We start from the raw sequence: 12,677 nt of genomic DNA, 5'->3' as shown, positions 1-12,677 counted from the left end.
CAGCACAGGATAAGTAAGTTATGTATACAGTGACTGCACCAGCAGAATAGCGAGTGCAGCTCTGGAGTATAATACAGGATGTAACTCAGGATCAGTACAAGATCAGTAATGTAATGTATGTACACAGTGACTGCACCAGCAGAATAGTGAGTGCTGCTCTGGAGTATAATATAGGATGTAACTCAGGATTAGTACAGGATAAGTAATGTAATGTATGTACACAGTGACTGCACCAGCAGAATAGTGAGTGCAGCTCTGGAGTATAATACCGGATGTAACTCAGGATCAGAACAGGATAAGTAATTTATGTATACAGTGACTGCACCAGCAGAATAGTGAGTGTAGCTCTGGAGTATAATACAGGATGTAATTCAGGATCAGTACAGGATCAGTAATGCAATGTAAGTTCACAGTGACCGGAACAGCAGAATAGTGAGCGCAGCTCTGGAGTATAATACAGGATGTAACTCAGAATCAGTACAGGATAAGTAATGTAATGTATGTACACAGTGACTGCACCAGCAGAATAGTGAGTGCAGCTCTGGAGTACAATACAGGATGTAACTCAGGATCAGTACAGGATCAGTAATGTAATGTATGTACACAGTGACTGTACCAGCAGAATAGTGAGTGCAGATCTGGAGTATAATACAGGATATAACACAGGATCAGTACAAGATCAGTAATGTAATGAATGTACACAGTAACTGCACAAGCAAAATAGCGAGTGCTGCTCTGGAGTATAATACAGGATGTAACTCAGGATCAGTACAGGATCAGTAATGTAATGTATGTACACAGTGACTGCACCAGCAGCATACTGCGTGCAGCTCTGATCAGCTGCTAGTCAGTGTGGTGATTGCGGGTGTGGTGGCTGCAGATCCTGCTGTGAGCTCCTGATCTCTGAGAAACTAACACCTCTCCACCTGGGGACCAGCTCTCTCTCTTTCCCAGGGAGGGAGCGGGTTTCTGGGATGAGTGAGGGAGCCAAGCCCCAGGCTTCTGCTTCCCGAACCAGGCCGGCTGGGGGCAGAAGAAACCAGCAACCGGCCTGCACATCAGAGGACTCGGGGGTGAGACGCTCCACCAGGAGTCGCAGCAATGTGGCTCCTACTCCCCCGGGATTGTGGAGACCCCTAGAAGCCGCAAGGCTTCCAGCATGGAGGAAAAGCCTGACAGGGGCGAGCATGTTGGCGCTCCTTCTGGAGGATAGCTGAGTGCTCACGGAGGTGAGGCCGACCTCCCTGAGGGGGGGTGGGCGCTGCAGGGACCCCGGGAGTCTGTGTCCACCTATGCCTCCCGGGTCATGATCTACCTCCGTGAGTATGAAGATGCGAGTAAGCTCATCAGGAGGCTCCGGGAGGAGCTGCGCTGTACAAGCGCAAAAGCTGCGGGGGCCTCCAAACCAAGGAAGTCCAAGCTCCAAACCGAGGTAAAGCGACTGACCAGTGAAATTCATCTCCTGGAACTTTGGAAAGCTGACATCAGGGAGCTAAGTGGTCCTTTCAAAGAAAAACTTATAAATGAAGACCGCTTTAGAGAAATGGCTGATACCAGAGAGCAAAGGCAGATGGGGCTGCAGCCTGAGAGCCAGGTGGATGATGAGAGTGATGATGACCAGCAGGAAGCCCCACCTGGCAGCCTGCAAAGTCACCCGCAGGCCACGTGCAGCGAGCTCCCTGCAGGACAGGCGATAGTGACATCCGGTCGCAGTTCTGCCGGCTCTGGGGAGGACAGTGACAGCAGCTGCCAGGAAGGGGCGCTAATGGCGGAGATTAAGCTCCTGGAGTCCCCAGTGTGCCTCCAAAACTTCCATCTTGGTGACGATCTACCAGAAGAGGCACCTGGGGGCCCCAAAAAGGCAAAGAAGACCAAGCCAAAGCTGCAGAAAGTGGTAAGCTATGCATATGCCCCCCTCCCTGTACCCCCTGAGTCGGCGGCAGGCTCAGCTCGCTGTATAAGCCCCGTTGCCCAGCCCAGCCCGGGTTCTGCTGTGGATCCGGTGCAAAGGCGCGGGGAGATTACAGAGTGCGGTAGTGAGGCGCAGAGCTCCGTCTATGCTTGTAGTAGCGGGGACGCAGCAGGAGGTGCATCAGCCGAGAGGCTGGACAGTGAGGGCGGCCCGGCGGCGGGCGTTCCGTCAGGCCGCGATGCTGTGGTGTGCTCCTCAGTGGGAGGGGGGAGCAGCCCGGTGTCGGGGGCAGCTCCGGTAGCCTCGGCACCTCTGAATGCTGTTGCCGCTGATCACTTAGTTGAGAAGCGGCGGAAGTGTGAGGGGGCTGCTGAGGCTGAGAGTCCCAGTCCTCCCACGAAAGTGCTATTTTGTGTTGGCGTCGCTGGTCCGGAAGATCCTGATGCTAAAGATCAGCGGCGCCTAACAGCAGCTAAAGATCAGCGGCACATTATACCAAATGCCAAACAGCGGAAATTACCGACCGATGATGTGGAGGGCACACATAAGACCAGGGGTGAGATCGCCTCCAGTTCTATGGAGGTGACTGAGCCCCTTGTGCCTGATGCGGAGGTCAAAAGGTCATCCGCCATTGTTACTGATCCAGCAGGAATGAATGTGGTGGTGGGGTGAATGAGGCTAATTCATTGTCTAGTGGTGTGGTTGCTGGTTTGGTGGAGGGTGAGATGGAGGTGGGTAATGGTGATACTGTTGGGGCTGATGTGGTCACTGGTCCGGTTGCCCCCCCGGGGGTGGCAACACCTGTCCAGAGTTATGACAGTGTCACCTCCGGGGCAAATAGGGCATCCTCCTCGTCTCCGGGCTTTGGGGACGGCATATTGCAACGGCGCCTTCTGGAGGCTCTAAAGAAGGGGGAGAGATCACTAATGATAGAGGGTCGAGAGGTTGATCTACCCTTTTGGATAGCGAGGCATGGCCTCGGGGCCTTCAGAGAGCAAAAAGGGGGGGATACAGTGTGGTCCCTCCCAACAGCCGGGCCAGGCAGTGTGCGTAGGAATGTGGTCCGTCTTCGGTGGAGGGGCAGTGATGCATGTCCGCCAAGGTCTAAAGTTGTGGAGCTCCTGCTGAGGATGGGCTTCAAGGCGATTGACATCTACGCCTTGATACATCCCTATTCCACTCCTGAGTTTGATGTCAGCTTTGTTCAGCCGGAGGGGCTTGAGCTCTTCTGGGTGAATTATGAGTTGGCAAAAAATGAGCCCGGCTGGCGAGACTTTGCCGACCAGGCAGTGTCTCGCCAAAACCAGATCAAGAAAGTGACCGTGATGACTCGTAACGAGTCGCTTTCTTGCTATGACATCATGACGTGGCTTGGTCGGTATGGAGAGGTGGTGGAGATGCCAAAGAAAAACCGCGACGAGTTTGGTATCTGGTCAGGGGCCTGGACGTTTATGGTAAAACTTAAGCGTTCAGGTGGTACGGTTGCCCACATTCCATCGTCTGCCTTCCTGGGTAGGGATCGTATCCTGGTCTTCTACCAGGGGCAACCGAAGCTCTGTCACAGGTGCGGCGACCCCACACACTTCAGTGCAAACTGCACCGTGCAGTAATGCGCGTTGTGTGGGGGTGTCGGCCATCTTGCCGCCTCTTGTGTGGAGATTAGGTGCCACCTGTGTGGTGAGTTAGGTCACCCATTCAGCCGTTGTCCTCGCTCCTTTGCTAATGCAGTCGAGACCCCGGTGGGAGTAAGCCGTGAGGCCGATTCTGCTGGAGAGGGGACTAGCAGGGGTGGGGGAGCTGAGGGGCCAGGGAAGAAAAGCAATAAAAAGACGCCTGCCCAGCTGAGGCGTCTAGACAAGCGCAGACAGGAGAGGGAGCGGGGCGAGCCCCAGACTACCGGGGCAGCCCCTGTCCTGGATGCCAGTGTTGCTGCTGAGGCCCCGAGGGATGATGAGTTGGATGAGGAGGTCAGGAGGATCCACAGGGAGGAAACTGCCTCTGCTTCAGAATCCTCCCATTATGAAAGTATGAATGAGGATAATAAGCGGTGGCTAGAGCACAAGCGTAAGCTCAGCACCAAAAAGAAGAGAAAGAAGGGAGATAAAACATCTTCTCCCGCTCTGACCAAGGTACCTAAAGAAGGTAAAACCGACTCCCCTCTAGTTGGTCTTTCTAACCGGTTCCATGCCCTTGATAACATCTCTTCCTCTGAGGAGGAGGCTGAGGGTGAGGTTCCGGCTTCAGCGGAGCTTACAGGGGGCGCCGAGTCTCCTTCTCCTGGGGATGCAAGGTCCTTGGGGGGAGGGACTGGCCCAGAGTCCAGAGACGAGGATGAAAAAAGAAGGAAAAATGTGGGAATGGACACCTCTGTGTCATTAAAGAGGGGGAAAGATTCCTCCTCTGAGGCAGAGGATAAGGGGAGTGGGAAGAAGAAAGCCATCTAACTCAATCACCAATGATGGCGTTACCCACTCCGTTGACGCTGGCTTCCATTAATGTCGCCAGCATTAAGTCAAACATGGCTAGATTTGCGGCCTTTGATTTTCTCAGCCGGGTTGAAGCTGACATTTTCTTTTTGCAAGAGACCAGGCTGCCAAATATGGCAGAGGTGTTTATAGCTAAGAGGGAGTGGAGACTCGGGCCCTCCTATTGGTCTCCTGCGGCCGAGCCGTATAGCGGAGTGGCGGTCCTTTTTACCGCACCGGTAGAATGCCGACGGGTTATTGAGTTAGAAATGGGGAGGTGCCTGATATTAGATGTCCTCATGAAGGGACAAGAGCTCCGGCTCATTAACATCTATGGTCCCCAATCTAAGTGGGACCGGAAGTGTCTCTTTATGAGGATCAAGCCCTACCTTTTTACGAGTCGGCAGGTCGTCTTTGGAGGGGACTTCAACACTGTCACAAGGCCCCAGGATAGAGGAGGTTCCAGAGACAAGCTGACTTATGATAGCGTCGCCCTTAATAGTATAGCTAGTGAGGCTCGCCTGGTGGATGTCCACATCTGGCACACCGCAGGCCACGAGGGGTTCACCTATCATAGAGGTAACTGTAGGTCCAGGATAGACAGGTTTTATTTAAAGGAGGAAGCCGTCTCTTCAGCAGTATCTGTTGTTGAGGTGGAGTTCTCCGATCACTGTTTGATTTTGTTTTCCCTGAATGTTACAGAGACCCCCCGGATGGGAAGAGGCTTTTGGAGGCTCAATTCGTCTCTCTTGGAAGAAGCGGAGATAAGACAGTCCTTTGAGGATTTTCTTCAGAGCCAGGTACCCTTACTGGATCTTTGTAGTAGTAAGTCAGAGTGGTGGGAGATGTTTAAGAAAAGGGTGGCGAGATTCTTCCGCCAGCTCTCGAGCCTCAGGAGCCTGGACAGGTACCGCCTGTATCAGGGCCTGAGGAGGAAACTCGAGCATCTTGTCTCAACTGGAGGTAGCCGCGAGGAGATCTCCAGAGTGAAATCTTTGCTAATGAGGTGTCAGTATGATAGACACGCATCTTTGGTTTTTGAGAGGGATTACGGGAAGTACCGCTCGCCCGACCCTTATAGAAACTGCAAGATGTCAGTGAATAGTAAAGTTGTTACAGGACTGGTTGACACTGCGGGGTCCCTGAAAAGATCCAGATCAGGGATCCTGGAGGTCGTCAGATCCTTCTACTCGCACCTCTTGGGGAAGAGGGATCTGGATTGGGATGAGATGTCGGCTTTTCTGGCTGAAGCCGTCCCCGAACCAGGGGTAGACCCCTCTCTTGGCGTTTTGACAGAGATGATCAGGGAAGAGGAAGTTAAGTTGGCGATTGAAGGGCTTGCCCTGAAGAAATCTCCCGGTCCGGATGGCTTAACATCTGAATTCTATAAGACCTTTAAGGACGCCTTTGTTCCCCTGTTGACTGAGGTATTCAATGAGTGTCTTTCCTCGGGCACTCTGCCAAAGTCAATGAGGAGGTCTGCCCTGATCATCTTGTCAAAGGGTAAGGACCCATCTTGCATTGAGAATTGGCATCCCATAGCGCTTCTCAATGCAGACAGGAAGGTTTTGGCAAAGGTGCTGTTTAATCGGCTGGTGAAATTTGCACCCCAGCTCCTTTCAGGGGCCCAGCATTGCTCTGTTCCGGGCCGCAGTACAATTAGTGCTGTACTCTGTGTCCGAGAGGCGGTGGAGCAGGGTAGGGCTGGCCACTGGAAGGGGTACATGCTGTCATTGGACCAGGCAAAAGCGTTTGATCGGGTTAATCATGAGTACCTCTGGTCTGTCCTTCTGAGGTATGGCCTGCCGGGGGGTTTGTTGATTGGCTTAAGACCTTGTACTCTGGGGCAGAGAGCTTCCCGCTTGTGAATGGTTGGATTGGCAGCTCTTTTGAGGTTGGGTGTGGTGTTCGCCAGGGTTGTCCCTTGAGCCCACTACTGTACGTGTTTGCGATTGACCCACTTCTTAGGAGGGTGGAGCGTGGACCGTTGGCTGGGATCGGGATGGACCGGGCAGCACCGGAAGCCACTCTGAGAGTGGTGGCGTATGCCGATGACGTCACCGTTTTTGTTTCCTCTGATGGGGAGGCAGAATGGCTGATGTCAGAGGTAAATCGCTACTCGGAGGCATCCGGGTCTAAGATCAGCCGGGATAAGTGTGAGAGTCTCTGGCTGGGAGGAGGAGATCCTGGTTTTGATCTCCCGGACACCCTTCCAGAACCCAAAGTCTCTGCAAAAGTTCTTGGCATCGAATTTGGCCAGGGGGATTACCCCAAACAAAATTGGGACAGCAGGCTAGAGATCGCCACTCAGAAGGTGAACCAATGGAAGGGTTGGTCTTTGACCCTAAGGGAAAGGGTAAACCTGATCAAAACTTACCTGCTCCCTTTGCTGATCTATCTGGGCAGTGTGTGCATCTTGCCAGAGCCTCTCTGGACTCGGGTCTACAGTTTGTTCTTTCAACTGTTATGGGGGAATAGACTGAACCTGGTCAAGAGGGAGGTTACTTACCGTACGAGGAGACTAGGAGGGTTGGGTATGGTCAACCCTGTGGTATTCCTTGTGAATACCTTCATTAAGATCAATATTGCAAATCTCTGGAAAGAGAGGGCTCCTCCGTGGGTATTCTCCTGTAAGGGATGGTTTCAGCCTTTCTTCCAGGAATGGGAGACAGGAGGGCAAGTGAAGGATCTCCGCACACCGCATGGACATCTCCCGGCTTACGCTACCGTGGTTCTGAAGGTAATTCGCCGGTGGGGTCTGGGAATGTGGGAGGTCAGGACTCTGCCAAGTAAGCTCCTTGACAAAAGGGTTCTGTTGACCCATTTTCAGAGGCCTCTGGCGCTCAGGGATTGCCCAAGTCGGGATCTTGGGGTGGGTCTGCATCTTTTGAATTCTATCAGGATCCCCTCGAAGGTTTGGGACTTGGCTTGGCGCTGCTTCCATGGGAAACTGTGTGTGAGGGACAATCTGAAGTGTAGGAGCTCTGAGGACAGGAACTGTCCTCGGGAGCATTGTGGTACCTTGCTTGAAAGCATGGACCACTTCCTGCTTCGTTGTCCCTTTAACACAGAGGTGTACAACAGGGTGGGCGCCTCCATTGGCTGGCCCCGGCTGGCCGGTCTCTCTTATGCGGAATGGGCCTATGGAGCATTCGGGGACCTGGGTGGTCGGGACCGCTGCACCTTATTTCTAGTTAGCGCAGTGGTTAGGTATCACACGTGGAACGCACGGTGCTTAGTATCAACGCAGCGGAAAATCCTCCCAGTGGACGATGTGTTTAGGACCATACTCGGTGACCTGGTGAAGGTGCGTTCTCTGGAGTATGAGAGACTGGGTACACGGAGGGCCGCTCTCCTCTGGAGGGGCTTTTCTTTTAGTGTGCCCTAGTCTGGTCATCTCCTCTCCTGGTGGTGGGCTGCTGCTGACACCATAGATTTTTGTTTTATTGATCAGTAGACAGTGATGTAGGGCTGCAGGCGCCGAACTTGGGCTTTGTCAGTTGTGGTTATTGTATTGTTTGTTCATGTATATATTGTATATATGGATTTGGGTGTAGCTGTTAGGTTGGGTGGAGGGAAAAGGGGGGAGGTGGGTTCATCTTGTGGGACACTGGTTATTTGGGTGAATAACTGGCACTGCCTGATCTGTCCTATGGACGTTGGACTGAGGCATGAGGCGCAGGACCAGCTCTCAGGTCAGTGCCGGGGAGGGACTGGTGGGCTCGAGTGTGGGGTGTTTTGTTTTGTCTTGTATATATTTGTATAGTTAGTCTTTATTTTATTTAACAAAAAAAAAAAAAAAAAGAATGTATATATTAGTTTGTATATAATTTGTCGGTTATTGTTTATTATATTGTTATTATTTGTTTGGTAACCGGACCAGATGTCATGGTGTAGGTAGTTATTATTGTGTATATATGTATAATATGTGTGTGAGGAGAGAGGGAGCGGCTGGACCAGTTCATTACATTGTTTATTTTCTGGTTATTAATTTTGTTATGTTTTTCATTTTTATAATAAAAGATCTACAGGATGTAACTCAGGATCAGTACAGGATCAGTAATGTAATGTATGTACACAGTGACTGCACCAGCAGAATAGTGAGTGCAGCTCTGGAGTATAATACCGGATGTAACTCAGGATCAGCACAGGATCAGTAATGTAATGTATGTACACAGTGACTCCACCAAGAGAGTAGTGAGTGCAGCTCTGGAGTATAATACCGGATGTAACTCAGGATCAGCACAGGATAAGTAATGTAATGTATGTACACAGTGACTGCACAAGCAGAATAGTGAGTGCAGCTCTGGAGTATAATACAGGAGGTAACTCAGGATCAGCACAGGATAAGTAATGTAATGTATGTACACAGTGACTGCACAAGCAGAATAGTGAATGCCTCTCTGGAGTATAATACAGGATGTAACTCAGGATCAGTACAGCATGAGTAATGTAATGTATGTACACAGTGACTGCACCAGCAGAATAGTGAGTGCAGCTCTGGAGTATAATACAGGATATAACTCAGGATCAGTACAGGATCAGTAATGTAATGTATGTACACAGTGACTGCACCGTCAGAATAGTGAGTGCAGTTCTGGAGTATAATACAGGATGTAACTCAGGATCAGTACAGGATAAGTAATGTAATGTATGTACACAGTGACTGCACCAGCAGAATAGTGAGTGCAGCTCTGGAGTATAATACAGGATGTAACTCAGGATCAGTACAGGATCAGTAATGTAATGTATGTATACAGTGACTGCACCAGCAGAATAATGAGTGCAGCTCTGGAGTATAATACAGGAGGTAACTCAGGATCAGTACAGGATCAGTAATGTAATGTATGTACACAGTGACTGCACCAGCAGAATAGTGAGTGCAGCGCTGGAGTATAATACAGGATGTAACTCAGGATCAGTACAGGATCAGTAATGTAATGTGTAGCGCCCCGAGGGTTCGGCCGCTACAGGGGTATTGCACCTCTGCCAGAGGTGTGATATTCCACTCCCGGGTAAGGATGGTGTATGGACCAGGGCTCAGGTAGCTGCATACAGCACACACACCCCATTTCCGAGGGACAGTTCAACGGTGCTCCCATTAGACAGTAATGCAGGCACGACAGACCATGTCCCTGGCTGGAGTGGGGAGAGGGGAGGAAAACCCAGTGATGTAGGAGCAGGAGGGGACGGTTCCTTAGCATAGGTAGGAGCCCATTGGTTGCTGGTCACCTGGGCTCATGCTTTAGAGGGAAGTATAAAAGGTGGGTGTGGCACCCCAGGGGTCTGGTTTCCACAGTAATAGCAGTATTACGTCTGTGAGCAGGTGGGAGGTCTCCTGGGCAGGAATCCTAAGCATGCCACACCTCCTGCCCAGTCCTGGGAGGGGAAGAACTTCCCCTACATAAACTGGGGCTGAGGCAGGGTTAGAGAGAAGAGTTCCAGACAGAGACGGAGTCTGGTCTGGACACGCAGAAACAGGGACAGATAGACATCAGGAGCTCTGTAGGAGCCAAGGAGAAGCGCCAGGGGCTGGAGCTGTGCAGAGCTCGCCCTGGGAGAAGGTACTAAAACCGGACACAGGAGTCCGAGGCTGTGGGGACTAAGATATACCCAGCAGCAGAATCCATCCGGCAGGGGATTCCAGGTCCTCTGGCCATAAAAGCCCGGAGGCTCAGTCACAACGAAGGGACCAGCACCGCCATCCCGGAGCGGAGGCTAACAGGAGGCCCCAGGTCACCAGCCATACGGGTGAGCACCACACGGTATACCCAGGGACGTGGGCTACTTGTAACCGCCGAAAGCAGGGTAGCCAGGAAGGGTACAGACTAACGGGAAGGCCTACAACTCCACCTGGCCAGGGGAACTCCGGCTTACTCGCAGACTAACCAGGCCCCAACTACTAGCCAGTACTCCCGGGGGAATTTGCCTTGTACCATCAGTAAAGGCCCTGAACTGTACCCTCGCGTCTCCGTGCTTCCTTGTCGCACCGTTAGTGCTGGGACATGCACACCATCACTCCCAACATCACCCACATCCGCTGCCCTGAGGCCATACCTCTCCCGTTGGGGGTTATATCAACATTGCTGCACACCTATACCACCGGCCTCAGCGGTCTGCCCTGCAGCGGCGGTTTCATAACCGCATTCAACGGGTGGCGTAGTCGGACACTAATACCATCATACCAATAACTGCCACTTAGTTTGACCACCCTGGGCGCGGACCGGGTCACCGCCACACGAAGACTACTACCCCCATCGGATCCGGGTATCCCCCGCGCGCACGCGCGCCGCACTACAGCACTGGCCCAGGGGGTGAGTCAACTTTGGCGTAGTCGGCAGGATTACGTGCCCGCAACCACCGGGTACTGCGTGCCTGAAAAAAAAAAGACTTTTATACTTACCTGTGGTGAAGTTTCCCGCCGTCCGGAGTCGTTTCCCGCCATCTGGAGCCGATTCCCGCCTTCCGACGCCATCTTCTGCCTTCTTCCCGCCATCCGTGGAGTTTTCCCGCCATTGGACGCCATCCTGAGGGCGCCGTGCGGGAAGAAGAGGGGCGTGGACTCCGAAAGCCCGCGAGAACTGAAGCCCTGCCTCACGTCCGGACGTTGCGTAAGGTCCTGGAAGGAGCCCAGCAGACGCCGACGTCACAGGAGCGCGACGGAAGGTCCTCAACCCTGACGATCCACTGCGGAGCCGCGGCCTACGGAAGAGGATCATCGCAAGGTAGGCCACGGTCCACTAGGGGGGAGGAGGATGTCGGATACGGAGGAGAGCTTCACCGCCACAGCCGCCGCCAGCGCCACCGCTGCTGCGGTCATGCCTTTCACCATGCCCTATATCCCGGGGCAGCCTGGCTACCCCAGTACTCAGGGGAGTCACATACCCTAAATGACTTCAGAGAAAGGCTGGATAGCCTCTTCCAGGTGTATCCCCTCACGGAGGCGCAAAAAGTGAGCATCCTGGTGGCCCAATTAATCGGGGCAGCCCAAAGGGAGGTAAAGTCCTGGCCACCTGGGAGGAAGAGGACTGTCAGAGACATACTAACCCGGCTGAAAGACACATTTGACACCCGCACCTCAGCCGAAATAAAACTAAGATTTTATGGGTGCAAACAACGGGCACATGAGAGTATAAGAGACTATGCTCTAAACCTACAAGAGGCCCTGAGAGCCATTAAGCAGGCAGACCCTGACAGCGTGGGAAATGAAGATAAGCTGTTGACTGAACAATTCATTGAGGGTCTACTGTGCAATGCCCACCGAACCCAGTTGCGGGCAATGGCCTTACAGGACCCTGACCTGGACTTTGCACAGTTCAAAGACAGAGCCATCCGGGTGCTCCGAGAACCGGCACCAGGTGGCGCTGTGACCCACAGGCGCCCTGCTATCACTTATCACCAGGAGACGGCGCCCTTGTCTGCAGGGCCTGTGGGAGCTGATGCGCAGGCTTTAAACAGTGACCCGGCTACAGACCTGCACCATCAGGTCCAAGAGCTAACTAAAAGCGTTGCCGCGCTAACCCGAACTGTGCAGTCTTTACAGGTTTCTACTGCAGGGAAGATCGAGCTGGCATCCGGACCGGAGGACATCCCGTGGCGCCGACCAAGGAGGACCCCACCGGCCAGAGGAAGACCCAGCGATCGATACAACGAGGACGGACGACCTATTTGCCGCCGCTGCAATCAACCCGGACATGTGGCAAGGTACTGTCATTTAAACGGGCACAACCTGGGGTAGAGGGCCAACCCCCAGGCATAAGACCATCAGGCCCATCAAACTGGCGTGATAAATACGTAGGGGGACGTCCAATCTTGCCTGTGGTACTGGATGGCATTCCTATGAGTGCCCTACTAGACACTGGGTCACAGGTTACCACCATCCCGTACGTGCTCTTCAAGCAGTACTGGAATGATTCGGACATAACCCGCTACCCAGACGACGACCTGAGTATCATCGCCAGCAATGGTCAGCCCGTGCCGCAGGTGGGATTCAAGGAGGTGACCATTAAAATCGGTAAAGTCGAACTGGCGGCACAAGGACTGATTATAGTGGACATAGACCGTCATGAGAGTCACCCTAGAATCACCCTGGGAACCAATGTAATTGAAAATTGTCTTGCAGAGGTGATTCTCATTTTACAGCAGGTTGCCAAGAACGCCAGTTCCGGCCAGCAGCGTGTGCTACAAAAAGAGATCCGGGCACTGATGAAGCGGCAACAGGTGGAACTATCTGGTGGTGAGATAGGTAGCGTGAGAATGTGTGACCCGTTCCCTATTGCCATGCCCCCAAAAAGTGAGAT

This window comes from Phyllobates terribilis, unplaced genomic scaffold, assembly GCF_046119375.1.
Source record: "Phyllobates terribilis strain yellow unplaced genomic scaffold, ASM4611937v1 Scaffold_1__5_contigs__length_1240528914, whole genome shotgun sequence".
Lineage (NCBI taxonomy): Eukaryota > Metazoa > Chordata > Amphibia > Anura > Dendrobatidae > Phyllobates > Phyllobates terribilis.
This window is presented reverse-complemented; position numbering follows the sequence as displayed.